Source organism: Triticum aestivum, chromosome 1B, assembly GCF_018294505.1.
Source record: "Triticum aestivum cultivar Chinese Spring chromosome 1B, IWGSC CS RefSeq v2.1, whole genome shotgun sequence".
NCBI classification, from domain to species: Eukaryota; Viridiplantae; Streptophyta; class Magnoliopsida; order Poales; family Poaceae; genus Triticum; species Triticum aestivum.
In genome coordinates this window covers 306,790,409-306,810,126 of record NC_057795.1, presented here as the reverse complement: position 1 = coordinate 306,810,126, position 19,718 = coordinate 306,790,409, and positions in this window count along the sequence as shown.

The following is a 19,718-nucleotide window of genomic DNA, read 5'->3' as shown; positions in this document are numbered from 1 at the left end:
GCTAATAGCGTGTGGATAAGTCAGGGCACGCAACTCGGTGCCTCGCCGCCGTGGGAGCCGTGCGCCGGTTGTCTTTCTTTAGGATTATTGCATGAGAAGACTGGGCACAGCGCCTGTGCTCGGGTCCGTCCCTATAGCATCGAGAAATCCAACGACTGAGCTCTGTTTGGCGGACCGGCCCCATTCATGTCACCTCTAGGGGTCATTGTTTCTTGGCGTTCTCATGCGATGTCCTCCGGAGATTCACTCGGCGCAGGCTACCTCACACATCTCGCAGGTCTCTTACAAGAGCCCACGCTAAAATTCAGGCGCAACCCACCTTGAGGCAGGGCCTCGTGAGTCCCGCGCTAGCTCACGAGTGCCCATATACACCTCCTCCAGTCCTGCTGTGCTAGCCACGCGTACGGACGGGGTTGTACACGCCCCGGAGAGCCCCCTCGAGGGAGCTCCCACCCATGCACCAGTGGAAGCCCCATGCTCCGTGCTGGTGGATGACACTGTCGAGGAGCGACTATGCACACGCACCAGTGGAATCCCAATGCTCTGTGCTGATGGAGGACACTATCGAGGAGCGGCTATGCCCATGCTAAAGTGGAAGCACCATGCTCCGCGCTGGTGAATAAACAAACTGAGGGCACCCCAGCATCTGCAGTAACCTCAGGAGGGCCACTAGGCTCGCTGTCCAGCCTCACCACGCCGCTTTCCCTACGGGAGGGCCGCGCGAGGGGGCTGGTTACGGGGGCCGCGCCCAGGTCATGCCTGGAGCATGCCACCTCACTGGGTCTCTCGCACCTGGTTTTCTCATGACCTGCCAGGCAAAGCTGGCGAGGAAAGGTATGGGGACTCTGTAGGATCGAAAGTATGTCTAGAAGGGGGTGATTAGACTACTTGACCAAATAAAAACTTATCCTTTTCCCAATTTTAGTCTTTGGCAGATTTTAGCTAACTTAGCACAATTCAAGCAATCTCAACACAATTCAAGCAAGCATGCAAAGAGTATATGAGCAGAGGAAAGTAAAGCATGCAACTTGCAAGAATGTAAAGGGAAGGGTTTGGAGAATTCAAACGCAATTTGTTGGTGTCAAAACCGGCGGATCTCGGGTAGAGGGTCCCGAACTGTGCGTCTAGGCGGATGGTAACAGGAGACAGGGGACACGATGTTTTTACCCAGGTTCGGGCCCTCTCGATGGAGGTAAAACCCTACCCTGCTTGATTGATATTGATGATATGGGTAGTACAAGAGTGGATCTACCACGAGATCAAGGAGGCTAAACCCTAGAAGCTAGCCTATGGTATGATTGTTGTAATGGTTGTATGTCCTACGAACTAAAACCCTCCGGTTTATATAGACACCAGAGAGGGCTAGGGTTACACAGAGTCGGTTACAATGGTAGGAGATCTACATATCCGTATCGCCAAGCTTGCCTTCCACGCCAAGGAAAGTCCCATCCGGACACGGGACGAAGTCTTCAATCTTTTATCTTCATAGTCTTGGAGTCCGGCCGACGATGATAGTCCGGCTGTTCGGACACCCCCTAGTCCAGGACTCCCTCAGTAGCCCCTGATCCAGGCTTCAATGACGATGAGTCCGACGCGCATATTGTTCGGCATTGCAAGGCGGGTTCCTCCTCCGAATAATTCATAGAAGATTGTGAACACCAGGATAGTGTCCGGCTCTGCAAAATAAATTCCACATTCCACCGTAGAGAGAATAATGTGTGCACAAGTTCAATCTGCTGACGTTTTCCGTGGCATGACGTCACACCACCACCAAGCCTTTACTTGAATCGTTTTTTATTATACCACCTCAGCGCGTTTAGCGAAGCGGTTTCCTTGGCACGTCTTGTCGAAGAAGAGATCGTGTTCCCCTTATTCCGGGATTCCCATCAATACAGACGTGGGTAACCCAACCGCGCCATTGATGGTGGTGCTTGGGAGATAAGCGAGTTTTACCAGGCCGGTGGGGACGCATAGTCTTCGTCCGCCCATATATAAGGGGATAAGGATCCACCCTTTTTTACCTACGCCTTCTTCCTCCTTTGCTTATCCATCGCGCACTCGAGCTCCAGCGCCCAAGCTCGCACATCTCGCCTCAACCTTCTCCAGCCATGTCCGGAGCGGGAGGTAAGTGGATGGCCTCCTCCGTTGCGGAGGGGCACATCGAAAGGCTGCACGGCGCCGGATACCTGTCCAGTGACATCATGCACCGGCTCCCCGACAAGGGGCAGCTCATCCCCACCCCCAGGCCCCATGAGAGGGTGGTTTTCCTTCCCCATTTTCTCTGCGGACTGGGCTTTCCACTTCACCCCTTTGTCCGGGGGCTCATGTTCTACTATGGCCTAGATTTCCATGATCTGGCGCCGAATTTCATCCTCAACATCTCGGCGTTTATCGTCGTGTGTGAGGCCTTCCTCTGCATCCAGCCCCACTTCGGCTTGTGGCTCAAGACCTTCAATGTCAAGCCGAAGGTAGTGAAGGGGAATCAGGCGGAGTGCGGAGGCGCCATGGTGGGCAAGATACCCAACGTCATCTGGCTCGAGGGCGCCTTCGTGGAAACCATCAAGGGATGGCAATCGGGGTGGTTCTACATCACCGAGCTGCGTGACCCTAAATGGACAGCGGCCCCCAAATTCAGATCTGGAATCCCCACATGGCTCACCTCTTGGAAGGAGAGTGGCCTAACTTGGGGTGATTCGGAGGAGCTGATCGGAGTCCAAGCCTGCATCCAGAAGCTGGTGAACAAGAAGCTCAAGCTTGTCAACGTGGTCCAAGTCATGCTCATCCGCCGGATTCTCCCGTGCCAACAACGGGCCTTTAAATTGTGGGAGTTCAATCCGGCACAACACCAAACCTTGAGCAGGCTCTTCGACACTAGGTACGAAGATGCCTGGAAGGTGCTTTTCAAGGGCGCCGAGGCTCCCGCATCCGCTACCGAAGATCGCGGATTTCGCTCGCAGCGTCCGGCTGACGAGGTAAGTGATTCTACCCCTTACAGGACACTTGTTTTCCATAGTTTTGACCCTATGCGGGATCTAATCTCCCCTTTCCTTTGACAGGACTGGCTGAAGAAGGCCGAGCAGGCTAACTGTCCGGCCCCCTTGCCAGAAGACCCAGTAGATGCCCGTCTAGCGGGGCTGCTGGTTCTGGCACCCCATGTGGTGCCGGAGAAGAAGGCCAAGAAGGAGGCCACGAGTACTCGAAAGAGTTCCCGTTTTCAGGTGTCCGATGACTCAGAGGCGGACTCCTCCCCCGAGGACGAGGAGGAGAAGAAAAAGGCCCCTCCCCCAGCGGGGGAGGGAAGAAAAGGAAGGCCTCCCCAGCTAGGGAGGCTGAAGGGTCCAAGAAGGGAAAGGCTCTTCCCCCGGACTGTTCCGCCAACACCGGTGGCGACAACGAGGATTGGCCTCCAAGGGCCAAGCCCCTGGCGAAGTCGTAAGTATCCGGACTCCCGAATGACTTCATGATTTTTCTTTTTGCCACTTGGTGTCTTTCTAACGCCGCATACAACCCTGCAGTCCGCCCAAGGACGATCTTCCCGCTTCGTCGAGCGGGTCCTTGGATTCGTCGGATGTGAATAGCACTTCACTCCCAACCGCCTCCTCTCCCCACGACGCTGACGACGTCGAGATGGGATCCCAGGGAGGGACCCATCCGGAGAAGAAGGACCCAGAGGTGGCACAGGGCGACCTCCCGGACTTCGCGCCGGACTCCACACTGGAACCCGAAGTGGTTCCGGACTCCGGCGGGAGGCCCCTTCGTAAGAAGGGCAAGACCGCGGCACCAGCGGCCCCCGTCCAACCGGAGGCGCCGGATAACTTGTTGTAGGCGCTCAACGGCGCTTCCATCGAGGAAGAACACCACACTATCATGAGTGCGGTGATTCAGAAGGTTCAGCTCGCCAAGAGCGGGCTGACCGAAGCCTGCATCAGCCTTCTAACAGGCTTTAAGGTAAGAAGTTTTAAAAAATGTAATGTAATACCGCATAGATAGTAGCCCCTGATGTTCGGTTCGGTGTTCGGAAAGAAAAACCGGACTGAGGATCTAAAAAAGATATACGCAGGGTTGCTAAAAATTATGTCAATATGGGTTTGCAGGCTGCGCTGTTGACCTCTGCCGCACTGACTGCGGAGGTCTGTGCTTTGAAGCAGGACCTCGAGCGGTCCGAGCAAGAGCTAGGCCTTGCCAAGAAGCAGCTCGAGGACAAAGAAGGTGAGTAACACCACTTTGAAATTTGTACCTTACAGAAAAGGATTTAGGTTGCAATAGAAATAACAAGGATAACGTGGGTACTGCAGGGGCCACGAACGAGGTGGCGACCCTGAAGGAGGCCGTGTCCGCGGCCGAACGCAATGCGGCCGCGGAACGGGCGGAGCGAGAGAAGCAGGAGGCGCGGGTGGCGGAGGTGCGGCAAGAGCTCCAGGCTCTCATGGAAAAGCATGAGAGTTTGGAGCGCGACTCAAAGACTCGAGAGTCCGAGCTTGCCTCGGCTCTTGAAAGTGCCAAAGCCGCCAAGGCCGAGGCCCATAAGTCCCTCCAGGAGATTGAGGCAATGAAGAAGATAGCGGCGGGTAAGGCATTTTTCATGCAAAGCAAGCATGTGAATGTAAATTACCTGTTACTTACCCGGATTTGGAGCTCTCCAGGGGCGTTTGCAGATCTGCCTTGCAGCGTGTCCGATGCCGCCGCATTCTACCGGGCCGAGGAGGGGAGCTCAACGGAGAAGGTCTTCTGGTCTCAGTACACTGAGGCCGGACATCCGGTGCCCCCTAGCGATCAGCTGAAGCAGCTGGTCGAGCACCACAAGGTAGCCGAGCAGGCCATGAAGGGCCTCATAGTCCGGCTGTGGCCTGGAGAGGCCATGCCTGGGAGCTACTTCGGCCTCGTGCGGCGGCTGGTGGATGCGTGCCCTTGGGTGGAAGTCATCAAGCGCTCCACCTGTATTGAAGGTGCCCATCGGGCCCTTGCCCGCGCAAAGGTGCACTGGGGCAGGCTGGATGCTGAGAGGCTTCTGACGGATGCGCCGCCGGCAGGCAAGGAGTATCGTACGCCCGAAATGTACTATAAGACTGTCCTGAAGGGTGCCTGCAAGATTGCGGATGAGTGCCCCAGAGATGTAATTTTTGAGTAGACTCGCAATTTGTTATCCTGTGCGCTGAAAACTTTGTTCATATGCGCTAAGCAACGCTTGTTTGATTTAAAATATTACCTTCTGTGCGGCCGTTTATCAAATCTGAGAGATGGCAAGTCGCCGGCTTCAGCCCCCATGCCACGAGTGCTGGGGTGTTTGGGATAAACTTGAGCGCTCTTGTTCCCATTTTTGGGTCCATCTAGGGAGGCGCTCAACACAACGAACAAGGCAACTGGACTTATAATGCTTGAACACTCTCACTTAGCCATAGAATTCTATAATTTTAAATTTCGGCGAAGCCCCTAGTGTTCGGAAGACCGAATTCGGGGCGCTATCCACGCCTTGGCCGGACACAGCCGGTTCCTCGCTCTAAGCGGCATAAGTCTTTAAGGACTCGAAAAGACCTCTCGAACAGCGACCAGCTCTCGCCTTATCATGACAGTCAGTTTTAGCTTTCTCCACTGAGGCGCTCGCCCAGCTCAACTGGGGCGCAATCGCAGTGGTTCTCCCAGTGCTACCTTAGCCGACGGAACGGAACGTAAGGTACCAAAACATGGGAGCCGGGCAAACCCAACTATTGACCCAAGACATGATTCGGAGCTGATGCATATAGTGCTATAAGTTCGGGGTGCCGCACTTGTGAAAGTGTTCGGACTTCACACCATAATGCGGGGAACATAAGCCCCTGGTGTATTCGGCCGTACCAAATTGTACGGATGCAAGATGTCATAAATGAACATATATATAAATAAAGGAATGCAATTATAAGCGAAAAAGTGATGCATTGTTTATTCAAGGAATTCTGCCATGAGGGCAGAACGATACAAATAGTGCGGTAAGCAAGGGAGTGGACTATTTTAAACATGTCCCCCTCCAGGGGTGGGCTGCGGAATGGTGTAATAAACAGATTTAATGCTTGTAATGGAGACCACCTGAGTGTTCGTCGTAGCCCTTGTTCCTCCCTGGCTGTTGCATCGTGAGTTCGGCAGATCTACTGCCGGACAGGGCCTCTTGTCAACGGAGTCCTGTGGATAAAAATAAAAAAAGGAAAAGAAAAAGAGCAACACACTTAGGAGCCCCTGGTGTGGTTGAGCCGCACTCTGGCCTGTCGTGGTCATGCCCCCCCTATGCCCAAGGTATCTCCAGAGCGTAATGATGTACGCGAAAAGCTGGTCTTGCAATCATGCTAGGGCTGGAGTTGGGGCCGCATTGCTATGCGTGCTCGGAACATGCCAGGGGGTCTTGGTGTATGTTACTCCGGGTGCATTTAATCATGTCCGATCTTTTAACGGCCGGAATCGAAAATTGCCTTAAGAGGCTGCTCTGTACTTCTGCCGCGAGAGCCGCTGTGTGTTCCTCCGTTCGGAGGGAGCGTTCAGTGTTTCTGTTGACCGTGATGACTCCACGAGGGCCTGGCATCTTGAGCTTGAGGTATGCATAATGCGGCACCGCGTTGAACTTTGCAAATGCGGTTCGTCCGAGCAGGGCGTGATAGCCACTGCGGAACGGGACTATGTCGAAGATTAACTCCTCGCTTCGGAAATTATCCGGGGATCCGAAGACCACTTCCAGCGTGACCGAGCCTGTACAATTGGCCTCGACACCTGGTATGACGCCTTTGAAGGTCGTGTTTGTAGGTTTAATCCTTGAGGGGTCTATGCCCATCTTGCGCACTGTATCCTGATAAAGCAGGTTCAGGCTGCTGCCGCCGTCCATGAGGACTCTAGTGAGGTGAAATCCATCAACGATTGGGTCTAAAACCAATGCGGCGAATCCGTCATGGCGGATACTGGTGGGGTGGTCCCTTCGATCAAAAGTGATCGGGCAAGAGGACGATGGATTGAACTTCGGGGCGACTGGCTCCATCGCATATACGTCCCGAAGTGCACGCTTCCGCTCCCTCTTGGGTATGTGGGTTGCGTATATCATATTTACCGTCCGCACTTGTGGGGGGAAACCCTTCTGTCCTCTACTGTTCGGCAGCCGGGTCTCCTCCTCGTCGTCGCTATGCAGCCCCTTGTCATTGTTTTCGACAATTAAATTGTCTGCCTGCTTGAATACCCAACAATCTCTGTTGGTGTGGTTAGCTGGCTTTTCGGGGGTGCCATGTATCTGGCAAGAGCGGTCGAGTATTCGGTCCAAATTGGACGGACCCGGAGTGGTTCTTTTGAATGGCTTCTTCCGCCGACCGAGTTTAGAGCCTCTGAATCCGGCGTTGACTGCCGTATCCTCATTGTTATCGCCGTTAATGTGGCGTTTGTTTTTGTTTCGACGCGACCTGCCATTGTGGTCCTTAGTATCCGGACTGCCAGCATTTTTGCTGAGGTTATTGCTGCGAGCTAGCCAGCTGTCCTCTGCCGCATAGAAGCGGGTCATGAGTGAAGTGAGGGCTGCCATGGATTTCGGCTTTTCCTGTCCTAGGTGCCGGGCCAGCCACTCGTCGCGGATGTTATGTTTGAAGGCTACGAGGGCCTCTGCATCCGGACAGTCGACGATTTGATTTTTCTTTGTTAAGAACCGTGTCCAGAATTGTCTGGCCGATTCGTCTGGCTGCTGAATTATGTGGCTTAGGTCATCGGCGTCTGGTGGTCGCACATAGGTGCCCTGGAAGTTGTCGAGGAATGCGGCTTTCAGGTCCTCCCAACACCCAATTGACTCTGCTGGCAAGCTGTTAAGCCAATGCCGAGCTGGTCCTTTAAGCTTGAGTGGGAGGTACTTGATGGCGTGGAGATCGTCGCCGCGGGCCATATGGATGTGAAGGTGATAATCCTCGATCCAAACCGCGGGGTCTGTTGTGCCATCGTAGGATTCAATGTTCGTGGGTTTAAACCCTTCAGGGATTTGATGATCCATTACTTCGTCTGTGAAGCATAGTGGGTGTGCGGCGCCTCTATATTGAGCAATATCACGACGTAGCTCAAGAGAGCGTTGTCTGCTGTGTTCGGGCCGGCCGGAGTTGCTGTATCCGGCGCGACGGTGGTCGTCGTGGGTCGTGGGGCGCCCACGTGATCCGTAGATAGATCTGGATTGTCTTGCCTTGTCCTCCAATATATCCCGCAAGTCCAGCGCATTCCCCTGTGGCTTCGTACTTTTCAAGCGGTGCCGGGGTACGGTTCTGATGGAGGGCCTAGATGCCTCTCTGTCGCGACCACGGGGTGGTCGGTCTGCCGTATTGTGCGCTGGTGATGAAGGTTTGTACGCTTCCTCCTCTAGTCGGGGGAGCAACTTGCGTTTTGGGTAGCTTTTGGAGGGGCGTTCGAGTTCATACTCTTCGGCCGCGAGGACCTCGGTCCATCTGTCAGCCAGCAGGTCTTGATCAGCTTGAAGCTGTTGCTGCTTTTTCTTTAGGCTGTTCACCGTGGCCATTAGCCTGCGTTTAAAACGCTCTTGTTCGACGGGATCCTCGGGCACGACGAATTCGTCGTCATTGAGGCTTGCCTCGTCTTCGGAGGGAGGCATGTAATTTTCGTCCTCCTCGTCTGCCGCTCTCTCCTGAGGGCTGGCTACTCCGTCCTCCTGTGCTGAATCTTGCTGGAGGGGGTTGTCTTTGGCACTCTCTGGGGTGTTATTATGTCCGGTGCCGGACTCTTCATTCTTACTGTGGCGGGATTTAGAGCGGCGCCGCTGACGTCGGCGCTTGGGCTATTTCTTAGAAGAATCCGCCTCCGCTGCTTCTTCGCCGTCCCCATCCTTTGGGGTGTCCACCATGTATATGTCGTATGACGAGGTTGTCTTCCAGTGCCCTGTAGGCGCTGGTTCTTGATCGTCTCCGGCATCGTCGTCCATACCGTCGATGTCTTCAGAGTCATAGTCCAGCATGTCGGTTAGATCATCGGCAGTGGCTACAAAGTGGGTGGTGGGTGGGCCTCGAATTTCTTCATCGTCCGCATCCCAACTGTCTTGACTGCAGTCTGGCCAGGGTTCTCCTGATAACGAGAGATGTTTTAGCGAATTTAGGATGTTGCCAAAGGGTGAGTGCTGAAAGATGTTCGCGGCGGTGAACTCCATGATCGGTGCCCAATCGGATTCGATTGGCAGGGGCGCAGGAGGTTCGGAGTCCGGCACGGAGTCCGGCGCCTCGGAGTCACGAGCTTTATAAGGAACAAGGTCAATATTCGGCTCCATCGCCGTGGAAGTTGCAGCTCCCGAGGCGGTGTCCAGCCACCTGTCCTCGATCTGCGTGGTCGGCTCCGAACTATGAGTCAGAGCGGACTTGTGTGCAGCCTCCAGGGTACTATCCAGTGGCAGAGCTAGATAATGCCCATCGTGACAGTGCGGCACGCTCGGCTGTGGCTCGACTCCATCGAAGATCAAGTCCCCGCGGATGTCAGCCGTGAAGTTTAGGCTTCCAAACCTGACCTGATGGCCAGGGGCGTAGCTTTCAATCTGCTCCAGATGGCCAAGTGAATTGGCCCACAGTGCGAAGCCGCCGAACACGAAGATCTGTCCGGGGAGAAAAGTCTCACCCTGGATGGTGTTGTTGTTGATTGAAGAAGCCATCAAGCCTATAAGTGACGACACAGAGGAACTCTCAATGAAAGCACCAATGCCGGTGTCAAAACCGGCGGATCTCGGGTAGGGGGTCCCGAACTGTGCGTCTAGGCGGATGGTAACAGGAGACAGGGGACACAATGTTTTTACCCAGGTTCGGGCCCTCTCGATAGAGGTAAAACCCTGCTCCTGCTTGATTGATATTGATGATATGGGTAGTACAAGAGTGGATCTACCACGAGATCAAGGAGGCTAAACCCTAGAAGCTAGCCTATGGTATGATTGTTGTAATGGTTGTATGTCCTATGGACTAAAACCCTCCGGTTTATATAGACACCGGAGAGGGCTAGGGTTACACAGAGTCAGTTACAATGGTAGGAGATCTACATATCCGTATCGCCAAGCTTGCCTTCCACGCCAAGGAAAGTCCCATCCGGACACGGGACGAAGTCTTTAATCTTGTATCTTCATAGTCTTGGAGTCCGGCCGACGATGATAGTCCGACTGTCCGGACACCCCCTAGTCCAGGACTCCCTCACAATTGGAGACACAGATGTTTTTGTCGTGGTTCCGATAGGTGGTGCTATGGTACATCCACGTTGATGGAGACTTCAACCCACGAAGGGTAACGGTCGCGCGAGTCCACGGAGGGCTCCACCCATGAAGGGACCACGAAGAAGCAACCTTGTCTATTCCACCATGGCCGTCGCCCACGAAGGACTTGCCTCACTAGCGGTAGATCTTCACGGAGTAGGCGATCTCCTTGCCCTTACAAACTCCTTGGTTCAACTCCACAATCTTGTCGGAGGCTCCCAAGTGACACCTAGCCAATCTAGGAGACACCACTCTCCAAGAAGTAACAAATGGTGTGTTGATGATGAACTCCTTGCTCTTGTGCTTCAAATGATAGTCTCCCCAACACTCAACTCTCTCTCACAGGATTTGGATTTGGTGGAAAGAATATTTGAGTGGAAATCAACTTGGGGAAGGCTAGAGATCAAGATTCATATGGTAGGAATGGAATATCTTGGCCTCAACACAAGTGTAGGTGGTTCTCTCTCAGAAAATGCAAGTTGGAAGTGTAGGTTCGTTCTGATGGCTCTCTCCACAAATGAAGAGGAGGTGGAGGGGTATATATAGCCTCCACACAAAATCTAACCGTTACACACAACTTGCCAGTCTCGGTGGGACCGAATTGAGAAACTCGGTCGGACCGATTCAAGAAATCTAGTGACCGTTAGGATTTTCGGTGGGACTGACGTGCAACTCGGTAGGACCGATATGGTTAGGGTTAGGGCATAACCTAATCTCGGTGAGACTGATTACACAAACTCGGTAGGACCAATTTTGGTAATAAGCTAACCAGAGAGTTGGTCAGGTAAACTCGGTGGGACCGGTTTGCTCATTTCGGTGAGACCAAAATGTTACGAAAAGGAAACAGAGAGTTTACATTGCAATCTCGGTGGGACCGATCGCTCATCTCGGTGGTACCGAAATGTTACGAAGGGAAACAGAGAGATTACAATCCCATCTCGGTGAGACCGAGATCCCTATCGGTGAGACCGATTTGCCTAGGGTTTGTGGCAGTGGCTATGACATCTGAACTCGGTGGCGCCGGATAGAAAGAATCGGTGGGGCCGAGTTTGACTTTTGGTTTAGGTCATATGTGGATGTGAGAAAGTAGTTGAGGGCTTTGGAACATATCACTAAGCATTTTGAGCAAGCAAGCCATTAAGCAACACCTCATCGCTCCTTGACAGTATTGGCTTTTCCTATAGACTCAATGTGATCTTGGATCACTAAAATATAAAATGTAGAGTCTTGAGCTTTGAGCTTGAACCAATCCTTTTGTCCTTAGCATTTTGAGGGGTCCACTTTTCTCATCCATGCCATGCCAATCATTGAGCTTTCCTGATATATTCATCTTGAAATAGCATTAGCTCAGTGAGGTATATGTTGTTAGGAATTACCAAAACCACCTAGGGATAGTTACACTTTCAATCTCCCCCTTTTTGGTAATTGATGACAACATATAGATCAAAGCTTCGACAAATGATAATAAGAGTGAAAAACATTGTCGCTTTGAGAAGTATGTGAATTGTAAGAGCTCCCCCTAAATGTGTGCATAGTTTAGAATTTGCTTTGGACTGCAAATGCACAATGAGTTGGGATCATGGGTTACCCTTCCATGTCACATACATCTTGGTGGAGCGCTCAAAATGATAATAATGAAATACATGCACTCATCACCAAGCAAAGTGAATGATCATATAGAGATAAAAGGATAATGTCATCCAACAAGCATTAAGGTAGCATATGATCAAACACATGATCATCCAAGTATCTCACAAAAGCATAAAGTATCTCAAACAAGCAAATAAAGTTCAACCACCAAAACAAGAGAGAACAAAAGCACACACTCTCTCGAAGCCTATGATCTATACATTTTTCTCCCCCTTTGGCAACAAGTTGCCAAAAAGTTCATAGAAAATGCATAGCACTAAATCGACTCTCAGGCTTGGTCTTCAGGTGGTGGTGTAGAGATGGCTCCTTGGACGAAGACTTCAGTTGATGTGGATGGAGCTGGTGGAGTAGGTGCTGGAGCTGGTTGCACAAAAGTTGTAGCTGGTGCAGATGAAGTGGCTCTGGTGTCTGGAACAGGCACTGCAGCTGATCTCTGGCTCCTGGGCACTCTAGCAAAAGCATCAGTAGTAGTCTTGCCCTTCCTCTCCTGCATGTCATCCTGAAGTTGCTCAACAACTGACTGTATCTTAGTGACCTTCACATCCAAGTCATAGAACTTCTGCTCCATGATCCTCTCCAGGCTCTCCTGGTTTTGAGTCAGGGTGGCCAATCCCTTCTCAATCCTCAGAGTGGAGGCAATCAAGTAGCCAAGCTGATCCTGCTTGCTCTTTAAGAAGTACTGAGATGCCTCATCAATGGTTGGCATCTTTGCAGCCTTTTCAGTCCTTGCCTTCTCCTTCTTTGCTTGTGCTTGCACAGAAGATGGTTCATCTTCATCCATTACCACTGTGTTGTCCTCAAAATCTGGATAGATGGGCATGTATTCCTTGTCCAAGAGGTATGTGCCAGTGCCCATCTTGGAGTTGATTAGCTCCTGGATCTGTGGGGCATACCCACAACTTCTCTTCTGATCTGCAGCTGTCCTCTTGATAGTTTCCACTATGAGGCTCATGACCTTGAATTTTTGAGGCACATCAAATATGTGAAGTAGGTTGATAGCATGGCCTCTGATCGTTAGGCAAAAGAGTGTGCCTGAGGATCCAGTTGATTGTTGGAAATCCTGACATAAGGTAATGTACTGATCCAAACTTGTGTGTCTCAACTGCAGCATCTGGGATCTCTCTGTACATGTGTGCCATGGAGTTGTGATCCTTCTTCTTCTTGGCATAGACATCCAAGTCATCCTCATTCTCCTTAGGTGCATTGATCAATTTTGCCCATTCTTCAACTGATGATTGGTACCTAGTACCTTCAGACATCCAGACAATCCTTCCATCTGGGTAGAAGTGAGTTGTGGAGTAGAACTGCATAATAAGCTCATCATTCCACTTTGTGAGCTTCTGCCCAACAAAGTCATCCACTCCACAAGCATTGAAACCATCATACACCCTTGGATAATGCTCTTCATTCTTCCTGAAGTACTCCCAGTCTACCCATCTCATATCACAGACAATTGGCTTCTTGTCAAGCAGCACTATCTCATAGAAGTCCTGTTGTTCCTTTGTATGGAACATGTAGTCCACAGCAGTTCTCCTCCTGACTGCATAGGGATCAGTCAATCTCCACTACCTGAGTCATGCATCTTTCCTCAGCTTCATATCCCCAGCTACATGATGAACATCATTGTGATCTGGAATTTTGGGCTTCAACTTTCTCAAGACATGTTCCTCATCATCTTCTTCTTCAACAGCAGCTTCAGGCACTGGGGCCTTGTTCTTCTCTCCAGCAGGAATGTTCCTTGTATTCCTCTTGGGTGCAGATTTGGGCTTTGGAGCAGCTGCCTTAGGAGCTTCTTTGGGCTTTAATGAAGCAGCCCCTAACTTGATGGCATCACCCATAAGATTTTGAGCTTTGGGTGCTGGTGCAGCAACCTCTTCCTCTTCTTCTTCTTCCATCATGGAAGGCTTTCCAACAACCCTGGCCATGGTCTTCTTGACCCTTTCCTTCCTCTTCTTCCCTTTTGCAGTAGCCTCCTTGGGTTCAGATTCCAAGGGTACTTGAGTAGAGGCTCTGGCCTTAGACATGGGAATTCTTTTGGGAGGTGCTTTGGTCATCATACCAGGCTTAGTGGAAGCAGCTGTGCCATACTCCTTCTTGAGCACCTTCTTCTTGGAAGTGTCCTCATCCTCAACAGCCACATAGTCTTCATCCTTAGAATCTGAGGTTCTCTTCTTTCTAGCCCTGGTCGCTGCCTTGGGTAAGTTGCTGGGTGTGCTCCTGCTTCCATCATCATAGCTGCTAGAGGGACTAGTGCCCTCACTCATCTGAACCTGCTCCTCAGACTTGTTCTGACTGTCACTTTGATCAAACATGTGGCAAACACTAACAGCAGACCCTGTGAATAGATATAGATGAGGTAGAGTAGATGAGCATCACAAAATACAGAGGTTTTTGCAAAAGAATGAGTCAAAAACTTAGTTTTAGTTTTCCACAGAAAGCATTTCGGATCTACCGATTTGTGAACTCGGTGATACTGAAGCAGCTTTTGGAACCTAAACTAGTGAACTCGGTCAAACCGAGTCACAGTTCGGTGGCACCAAGACTGCTAGGGTTTCACAAAGTCCTGAACTCAGTCACACCGATTTGCAATTCTCGGTCAGACCGAGAATCACATGTGCAATGGCCTTAGCCGAATCGGTGGAACCGAGTTCTACAACTCGGTTGGTCCGAGATGGTTTCGGCGGAAACGTAACCCTAAATTTTCAATTCACATCTAATCTACTGAGTGTTTTCAGTGGATAAGATGATCTCAATCCTGGCAAGATTAATGGCAAAACAATGTGCTAGGAATTCGGAGTTAGGAATAGCACAAAGATCAAGTCCATACCCTAGTTCGGCGATGGTCTTGCTACGGCGGCAGTGGTGGAGATGATTCCCGTTGACGGCGGCGGAGACAGCGGCGGGAGGCAGCTCGCGACGAGGAGGACGATCCGGAGACCCAGGGAGGCAGAGCAGGCTAAGCGCGGGCGAAAGAGTTCAGAGAAATTTCCAAAATTTGACCCGTGGATATATATATCCTGACCCTGTCGGTGTGACCGAGTGGAACAACTCGGTGGCACCGAGATGCATAACTGCAAGCAGTTACATCAACTCGGTGTGACCGAAAAGTTCAAATCGGTTGCACCAAGATTGAAAATCTAGATCGACTTAGTGATCTCGGTATGACCGAGATGGAAGAATTGGTCAGACCAAAACGCACAAAGAAGTTTTGGAAGTTTAAGTCTATGACGAATCGGGGACTCTGAGTGCTCCTCACACAGAGTGGTTCGAATCTGACTTAATCAAATTTTGTGATGTAGCATGAATAGAGTTTGAGACAAGAAAAGCATAGATAGCTAGAGAAGGTTCTTAGGCATTCTTGTCCATCCACTTGGCAAAAGAAAAGGAACCAAACAATCAAAACAACAAGTGGATGTCCTCGAATGAGTAAAATATGCAACCAACATGCTCACACAATAAAATGGCAAATGAAATATGTGGCAAAGCATGCACAACCAATTCTAGCATCTATCAAGCAATTGGCGATGACTAGGTCATCTATATATGAGTATATTGACTTAGGAGTCAAATGAGAACATTTGATCATAGGTCATACTCATCGTTTAAGCACAAGTGGGGTTACCACTTTTACATAAAGCATTGTTGTGTTCACACCATTAGAGTTGCTTTGACTCAATTCTTAGAGTAAAGCTCCCCCTAGATGTGAGATCCCCCCTAAGAGGGATGAACTAACCTTGGGTTTTGTCGATGATGACTTCATGTAGGTGTTGAAGATGTGGATGCTCAATGTTGATGTAGATCATTTGGAGCAATCCTTTGGAGTGAGTTGCACTTTCAATACCTACACGGGTTAGTCCCACAAGGAACAAACAAGGATATCCATAGACATAGAGTGATGCACACACAAGATGATGTCTATGAAAGCATTAGGTTACCTTGTCCCTTGTCTTACCAACAAGAGGGTTTGTGACTCCTTGAACTAGTGCAAGATGTGGAAGTTGATTGCACTTGTTCTTGCCAAAATGATATGAGTGAAATATGTTGGCGGAGTCACCCTCAAGAACTCTCTAGTTCTTCTTCTTCGGGATCCACATCATCTTGATGGGAATCCTTGGAGTTGTAGTCGTACTTGATGAAGTAGAACTTGATGTAGTCTTGGGAACCCACTTGACCAAGGCCTTAGGAGCTTCTTCAAATGCATCAATCTCCTCTTGAAGCTTATCCTTGCCTTTTTGCTTGTGGTCTTGTGGTGGAAGATCATCTTGAGCTTGTGTCCCTTTGAAGGAAGTAGGATCATACTTCTCTTGTTGAGGAACAAACTTCATCTTGGGGTATTGATCTTCTTCCCACTCAACTCCATTGGCATTGAACTTTCGTTCAAAACCAACACCTTGGTTCTTCCGGTGCCTTCCTTGCTTGCGTACAATTTCCTCGAATTGCTTACTCCCGGCAAGGCTCTTGTAAACACCTTTCTCTATAATTCCCTTCAATAAGCTATTTTCTTGCTCAAGTGTAACTTGGCTAAGAGAATCATTAGTGGAATCAAGAGAACTACTAGAAGCAACAACAATGGATTTAACATGATTATTGTTACTACTAGAGGAAGAATCCTTCTTGTTCTTGTTACTAGACTTGACTTGAGGCTTGTAAGTGGATAAAAGTAAACGCTTGGCAATGTAAGAAGAACTTTTCTTACGAAGATCATCATTGATTGCCTTTAAGAACTCATGCTCTTGCTCAAGGTTGAGCTTTTCAAAGCGTAACTTCTCATGAGTCCTTAAAAGTTCTCGATGATCTTCTAAGATAGTTTCATGAGCTAACTTAAGAGTGTTTAGTTCTTTAGTTAGAAGCTCAATCTTCTCCTTATCATTGTCATTCGTTTTATCTTGATTAGCATGATTAATTGATGTTTCATCATAGTATTCATCACTAGAGTTGTCAACAAGTAAATCATCATCACCTAACAAGTCATCTTCATCACTATTGAAATCAACATACTCGGGATGTGATACCTTTGGGCCTTTAGCCATGAAGCATCTTCCAAGTCCTTCATTTGGTGAATCAAATATGTCGTAGGAGTTGGTTGACACAAGTGCTAGACCGGCAACACCTTCATCTTGAGTATATTCGGAGTCGGGGTGATAACTTCTCTCGGAGTGATTGTCGGAGTCGGAGCCGAATACACATTCACCAACATGAGCTTGATGTATTTGTTTTGTGTAGCTCCTTGATGACTTGTCCTTCCTTTCCGAATCCTTGCTTCTCCAGGATGTTCTTCGTTCATAACAATCATCTCTACTCCTTCTCTCTCTTGGTGGTGATTCTTCTCTTCTACTTCTCCTCTTAGGTGATTCTTCTCTTCTTTTGTAGGGTGTCGTACACTCATTGGAATAGTGTCCGGGTCTTCCACAATTGTAACAATTTCGCTCTCGACTAGAAGATCTTTTGTCATTGTAGGACCTTGACTTGGAGCTTCTCTCTTTGCTTCTACTCTTGTAAAACTTGTTGAAGTTCTTCACCATTAGGCTCAATTCTTCATTGAAGGTTTGTTTCTCACTTGATGATGTGGGGGCTTCACATGAGGCTTTGTAAGCACCACTTGACTTGTTGTGAAGTTCCTCCTTATCCTTGAGTGACATCTCATGAGCAACAATTCTTCCAATGACTTCCGTTGGCTTGAGATCTTTGTAATTGGGCATCATTTGGATCAATGTGCACACGGTATCATATTTTCCGTCCAAAGATCTTAGGATCTTCTTGATGATGAATTTGTCGGTCATCTCTTCACTTCCTAAGCTGGCAATCTCATTTGTGATAAGAGCAAGCCTAGAGTACATTTCAGCGACACCTTCACCATCCTTCATTTTGAACTTGTCAAGCTAACTTTGAAGCACATCTAACTTGGATTCCTTGACAGAGTCGGTACCTTCGTGCATATCAATCAAAGTATCCCAAATTTCCTTTGCATTCTCAAGACGGATGATTTTGTTGAATTCTTCGGGGCACAATATGTTGAAGAGGATATCACAAGCTTGAGCGTTGTATTGCAGCATCTTCAACTCTTCCGCGCTAGCTTCACGGTTCGGTTCTCTCCCATCAAAGAATTCACCTTGCAAGCCAATACACACAATAGCCCAAACGGCGGGGTTATGTCCAAGAATATGCATTTTCATCTCATGCTTCCAACTAGCAAAAATAGAACCATCAAAGTAAGGACCTCTAAGGTGATAGTTTCCCTCGCTAGACGCCATACTCTCCTAGGTTGTGAAACCAAGGCTATGACTACCAAAAGCTATGGAAATCAAAACAAATGGAGACCAAGGCTCTGATACCACTTGTAGGATCGAAAGTATGTCTAGAAGGGGGGGTGATTAGACTACTTGACCAAATAAAAACTTATCCTTTTCCCAATTTTAGTCTTTGGCAGATTTTAGCTAACTTAGCACAATTCAAGCAATCTCAACACAATTCAAGCAAGCATGCAAAGAGTATATGAGCAGCGGAAAGTAAAGCATGCAACTTGCAAGAATGTAAAGGGAAGGGTTTAGAGAATTTAAACGCAATTGGAGACATGGATGTTTTTGTCGTGGTTCCGATAGGTGGTGCTATCGTACATCCACGTTGATGGAGACTTCAACCCACGAAGGGTAAAGGTTGCGCGAGTCCACGGAGGGCTCCACCCACGAAGGGTCCACGAAGAAGCAACCTTGTCTATCCCACCATGGCCGTCGCCCACGAAGGACTTGCCTCACTAGCGGTAGATCTTCACGAAGTAGGCGATCTCCTTGCCCTTACAAACTCATTGGTTCAACTCCACAATCTTGTCGGAGGCTCCCAAGTGACACCTAGCCAATCTAGGAGACACCACTCTCCAAGAAGTAACAAATGGTGTGTTGATGATGAACTCCTTGCTCTTGAGCTTCAAATGATAGTCTCCCCAACACTCAACTCTCTCTCACAGGATTTGGATTTGGTGGAAAGAATATTTGAGTGGAAACCAACTTGGGGAAGGCTAGAGATCAAGATTCATATGGTAGGAATGGAATATCTTGGCCTCAACACAAGTGTAGGTGGTTCTCTCTCAGAAAATGCAAGTTGGAAGTGTAGGTTCGTTCTGATGGCTCTCTCCACAAATGAAGAGGAGGTGGAGGGGTATATATAGCCTCCACACAAAATCTAACCGTTACACACAACTTGCCAGTCTCGGTGGGACCGAATTGAGAAACTCGGCCGGACCGATTCAAGAAATCTAGTGACCGTTAGGATTTTCGGTGGGACTGACATGCAACTCGGTAGGACCGATATGGTTAGGGTTAGGGCATAACCTAATCTCGGTGAGACTGATTACACAAACTCGGTAGGACCGATTTTGGTAATAAGCTAACCAGAGAGTTGGTCAGGTAAACTCGGTGGGACCGGTTTGCTCATTTCGCTGAGACCAAAATGTTACGAAAAGGAAACAGAGAGTTTACATTGCAATCTCGGTGGGACCGATCGCTCATCTCGGTGGTACCGAAATGTTACGAAGGGAATCAGAGAGATTACAATCCCATCTCGGTGAGACCGAGATCCCTATCGGTGAGACCGATTTGCCTAGGGTTTGTGGCAGTGGCTATGACATCTGAACTCGGTGGCGCCGGATAGAAAGAATCGGTGGGGCCGAGTTTGACTTTTGGTTTAGGTCATATGTGGATGTGAGAAAGTAGTTGAGGGCTTTGGAGCATATGACTAAGCATTTTGAGCAAGCAAGCCATTAAGCAACACCTCATCCCTCCTTGATAGTATTGGCTTTTCCTATAGACTCAATGTGATCTTGGATCACTAAAATATAAAATGTAGAGTCTTGAGCTTTGAG